This window comes from Cryptomeria japonica, chromosome 7, assembly GCF_030272615.1.
Source record: "Cryptomeria japonica chromosome 7, Sugi_1.0, whole genome shotgun sequence".
In the NCBI taxonomy this organism is placed as follows: Eukaryota; Viridiplantae; Streptophyta; class Pinopsida; order Cupressales; family Cupressaceae; genus Cryptomeria; species Cryptomeria japonica.
The window spans coordinates 468,513,284-468,519,283 of record NC_081411.1 but is presented as its reverse complement, the minus strand read 5'-3'; positions in this window follow the sequence as shown (position 1 = coordinate 468,519,283).

The window sequence follows — 6,000 nt, the reverse complement described above, 5'->3', positions numbered from 1 at the left end:
AAAATACTTAACTATAGGTGTATTGCCAAACCATAATTCATAAGGTATCTTACCGGTTTCTCTTTTGATATGTACTATGTTGAATGTATAAAACACTATGCTCACTACTTCTCTCCAGTAGATATGAGGTAGCTTCCATCATCATTGTTCTAGCAGCATCCAAGATAGTTTTGTTCTTCCTTTCCACAACTCTATTCTACTAAGGTGTTTGGGGAGCAAAAAATTGTCTTCTTATACCATGCTTGTCACAAAAGATTAAACTCACCGGATGTGAATTCTCCACCATGATCTGATCTCAAACATTTAATCTTCAATCCTGTCTTATTTTCCACTTTAGCCTTAAAGATTTTAAAATTTTCAAATGCTTCATATATTTCTCTTAGAAAAGTAACCCACATCATTCTAGAATAACCATCAATGATTAGCATGAAATATCTATCACCTTGAAAACTTTTAACTCTAGTAGGGCCATACAAATCAATATGAATAAGATCAAGAACATCATTTGATTTATCTTGTATACTTCTAAAATAGGTTCTGACCTATTTACCCATTTGACATTCTTTACATATTGGATTATAGGGCTTCATAATCTTAGGTATATCCCTATTTACCTTAGTTGAACTAATCTTCACAATGCAATAAAAATTTACATGGCACAGCCTTTTATGCCATAGCCAACTCTCATCAATCTATGTAATCAAACATGTCTTCTCACAAGAGTTCAAATGAAATATATTACCTTTTGTCTATGTACCAGTTGCAATCTCCAAGCCAGATCTATTAATGATTTTGCATTTCCCATCCTTGAATTGTAATTGAAATCCCTTGTCTACCAATTGTCCTACACTGAAAAAGATTATGCCTCAAACCTTCAACATAATAAACATTGTCAGTATTGTTCTTACCATCCAGTGATACAGTTCCTTTTCCTTTGATCATACATGCTTTGTCATCTCCAAATCTAACTAGACCGCCATCAAATTCTTGCAAAGACATAAACTTCCCTTTATCTCCAATCATATGATGTGAACAACCATTATCAATTACCCATTCATCCTTGTCTTCATTTTTAGCAGCAAGTGCCTTCTCTTTAGGTTCATTCTCTTCCAGTGTCAGATCATCTTCCTTGATAGCCAAGAATACACATTCCTTCCCATTTCTGGATCCACTAGCAGAGTCTTCTACCAGTTCATCATCTGAATCAGTAATGCCTTCCTAATCTGCTATGTAGCATGATTTGTCTATGTTTTTCTTGTACTTATACTTGTTCTGATATCTAGAGTTAGGCTTAAATGATCTTCTAACTCTTTCTTCAAATCTTGAATTTCTTCCAGGACATCTAGATGCAAAATGATAAATCTTATTACATGCAAAACATTTAAAAGGTGCTTTCCCTTCATACTTACTTCCTACCGATCCTTTAGGTACTCTTCTAGAAAATAGTGCTTTAATTTTCTCAAACTCATCATCTTCTCTTTTCATATCTTTTAATTCATTTGCATACAAGGCTTTCCAATCTTTCTTAATGGTTGCAGATGTAGATGCATGAAAAGCAACTTCAGACTTCACAGCTCCTGAAGGTCCAAATTCTTCAAGCTCAAAAGAAGATAGTTTCCCATCCAAAGTATCTATGTTTGCAGATGTATTAGCCATTGTTCTCAACTCATTAATAGAAGTATCCTTCATTTGTAAGTCAGTGGTAGGGCTCTCAAGACTTTATATTCAATTTCATCTTCGCTCAGAGCTCCACCACAACATTGAATTCCCATAACAATCTCATTTAACCTTTCCATGAATGCAGTAATCCTTTCATCTTCTTCCATATTTAGGTTTTTGTATCTCACCAAGTAACCATCAAGTTTAGCAATTTTTATTGTAGGGTCACCTTCATTAAGAGTCTCCAACTTATCTCATATAGTCTTTCGAGATGATTTGTCAGTTAATCCCATTATTTTCTGACCAAAAAGTGCACACAAGAGGGCTTCTCTTTCTCTACAATCATTCTCAAGCTCCTTGTCCAGGTTTCTCATAGAAGGATTTCCAGATCTTGGGTTATAGGGTGTGACACCATTCTGTGTGATCTCCCAAATCTCCTTGCCAAGACATCTCAGATGAGTTTCCATCTGAATCTTCCATATTATGTAATTCGTTCCATCAAGCCTTAGAATATCCCTTTGAAAGATAGCTCTAGAAGAATCGGATGAAATTCAAATGTTAGTCGCCATAGGATCTTCCTCAAGCGGTTAAGATTTCTACAGACAGGACCAAAGCTCTGACACCAATTGTTAGACAGTTCAAATAACTAAAAGACAACTAAGAGGGGGGGGGTGAATCAGTTGTCATAAATTTCTAGAAGCATTAGCAATTTAAACTTTAATACTAGAACCCAAAACATTAATACCAGAATAGAAGATAAACCAATTAAGCATAAACAATAATCATAGAATAAATACCATCCATATGACACCAAGATTTGCATGTGGAAAACCTGGTAAAGGGAAAAACTACTGTGGGAAGCATACCCATAGTCAAATAATACTTCTGCAGTAAGTATGCGAATTACAATTAAGAGACTTGCACATGCAGGAAGGCCAACAACCTAGAGAAAACTTCTCATCACAAAAGGAGCCTCACTGACTACATATAAATCTAGACTACAATCTGGAGAAGTGTTGAACTAGAAAAGATGGCATCTCCTATGCCTGAGTATAGTTCTAGTTAAGCTCATTATCGGAGGACTAAATCCTCTAACATAAAACCAATTTGATCTCCAATGATCGACCAAGTCCTCTACCTGAATGATATTATATTATTCACACCTTACATTCCTTGACCATGACCTCTTACAATAACCATGATTATCTACAATGAGATGTTACATCTATATATACAAACCCTCGACCATAAAGAATCAAGTCGACCACTAGATAATAAACCAAGTACATAATTACAAACCATGTTGGCCTTAGACCGAACAAATAATGTCAATACATAAGACATCATAGAAATACATCAATAGGTCCTATCCACACATTACATTAAAGACAGTCCATAACCTATATCAACCGAGACCAAGTATAGGTCCACACGCCACAGTAATAATCTTCAATCACCAAGTCTTGAACATGATCACCAAAAGCATCGTAAAACTCCATCAGAAGCTGCACCAACACCAATTATGCAATTCATCAAAGATCTCTATCAAAAGATTAGCTAGTGAAACCCTCACCGGAACCAGAAACCAATCTTCTAAGCAAGAAAGATAGAATCCAATCACCAGACCAAAACCAACTGACCAAATATGAGTATGAGTATTATGAAAAAGACAACTCCATCACCAGACTATATCGGATCCTACCGAATCATGTTGGATCCAAGTTAACTAGAAACCACTCATCCTACCGAGATGAGAAAGGTGTCGGTAAAGCATCCAAATAGCTAGTGTTGGCATTAATGACAAAACTTCAATGCAACACATAATCAATTCCACCCCTTATGTTGGCTTACAATGATATTACAATTTATTTACATTTCAGCCTAGACAAAAATACATACATTAAACTTTATGACCGATGCCATTGATTGCTACCATGTAGACATTCAGATCAATCTCCTATGTCGGCTTCATATACCAGTTCCTAGTTTGTTAGTTTCCTTGAATGTCAGTTGCTGAATCATGAATACCAGTGAGTACTGATTAAGTGTCCAACCCAAAATGATATATGTTTCCATCAATGACAACACAACTAAACTGGATGACAATTGCCAACAAAAACTGCATTCACGTGTCCATGGGGTACATACTGCTGGAATGTCATGCCTTTTGGCTTGAAAAATGTTGGTGCAACTTATCAGAGGGCCATGACAACAATCTTCTACAACATGATGCATATTTTTTTGGAATATTATGTGGATGAATTGCTAGCCAAATCATTCACAAGACCAGAACACCTAGACATCCTAGATAAAATCTTTCAAAGACTAGAGCAATTCAATGTTAGATTGAATCCTGAAAAGTGTGTTTTTGGAGTCACATCCGGAAAACTCTTGGGCTACATTGTATCAGAGAAAGGCATCAAGGTGGACCTCACAAAGGCAGGCTACAATCCATCAGATGATTCACTGCTCAATTAGCTGACAAATGTCTCCCATTCAACCATCTGTGTCACAAGAATGTACCTTTCAGATGGGAAGAAAAATATGCAGAATCATTCCACCAACTCAAACAATAACTAATGAATCCATTATTTTTGGTACCACCAATAACAGGCAAACCACTCATCCTTTATATATCATTAACCAAAGTGCCACTGGGGGCACTGCTAGAACAAGAAGAACCAGTAGGAAAAGAAAGGGATATCTACTACATTAGTAGGATTTTGAATGGATATGAACTTAAATACACATTCATTGAAAAGGCTTGTTTAGAAGTGGTGTTTGGCTCTCAAAAGTTTCACCACTACATGCTAGCCCACAGAATCAAGATAGTGATAAAGATTGACCCACTAACATATCTACTTAGAAAAGCTACTCTCATAGGGAGGTTAGATAAATGGGCCATGATCCTAAGTGAGTTTGACATTTAGTACATAGAATGATGGGGCATCGAAGGACAATCAATTGTAGATCAACTGGCAGAAGCACCACTCCCAGACCAACACCCACTACAGGTGTAATTTCTAGATATGGATGTGCTCACTATCACACCCAAGCAATGGATCCTATACTTTGATGGATATTATAAACAACATGGATGAGGTGTTGACATCCTGTTTGTCACTCTAGAAGGACACACAATTTTGAGATCATATTGGTTGATGTTCCCCTGCACCAATAACATTGTTGAGTATGAAGCTCTAGAGATAGGTATCAAAGTAGCCATGAAATGGAGAATCATAGAATTGAAAGTCTATGGAGACTCTCAATTATTTATGAATCATATCAATGATGACTATCAGACGAAAGATGATAAGCTCATGCCCTACAAATGCATGGTGGATGATTTCAAAAAGTACTTTCTACATATCACCTTTGAGAAGATTCCAAGGCTAGACAATAGAGTTGCTAATGCAATGGCCACTATCACCTCACTTCCACAAATTCCATATAAACAAAATTGTTATGAATTCCTGGTGAAGCAAATGTTTTCCCCGACCTATGACAATTCAACATCCCAAGTCATTTGTGCCCTGACCAGTTCTGATTCCCCTCTATATGGAAAGATTTATTCCTACCTCAAAGGAAATACCCTCCCACTAGACCTATCTTGTAACAAAAAATGAAGATTTATCTAACAAGCAGCCGGCTACACCTTAATCGCTGACATTATTTATCGCCGAGGTCTTGATGGTAGTCTTCTTAGATGCCTCGATCCTAATGAATCTGAGTCTGCCTTACTTGATCTTCATGAAGGTATTTGTGGTACTCATTCAAGTGGTCCTACTCTTGCCAAGAAAATTTTAAGGATGGGATATTACTGGTCGACAATGTTGAAACAAGTCTTATCAATTTGCTAGGAAATTCCCTAAGTGCCAAATTCATGGCAACCTCATCCATGTTCTAGTGCAAGAGTTACAACCATTCACTACATCTTGGCCTTTCTGTCAATGGGGACTCAACCTAGTGGGAAATATTCATCCTTCCTCATCAAATAGACACAAGTTCATCATCATGACCATCAAATACTTCACCAAATGGATTAAGGCATTTCCATTCACTACAGTGACTGACAAACAGATAGCTTCCTTCATCCTGAATTACCTCATCTATCAGTATAGCATCCCTAGCTCCATTATCATAGATAATAGAAGACCTTTCAAAAATCAAAATGTCCAAGAGCTTTGTGAGTGATTCCATATCCAACATCTCTTTTCAATTATTATCCACAAGGGAATGACCAAGCAGAGGCCTTAAACAAGACAATCTTTAAAATCCTCAAAAAGACAATGAATAATGTTGGTAAAGATTGGCATGTCCAGCTTAATCCTACACTTTGGG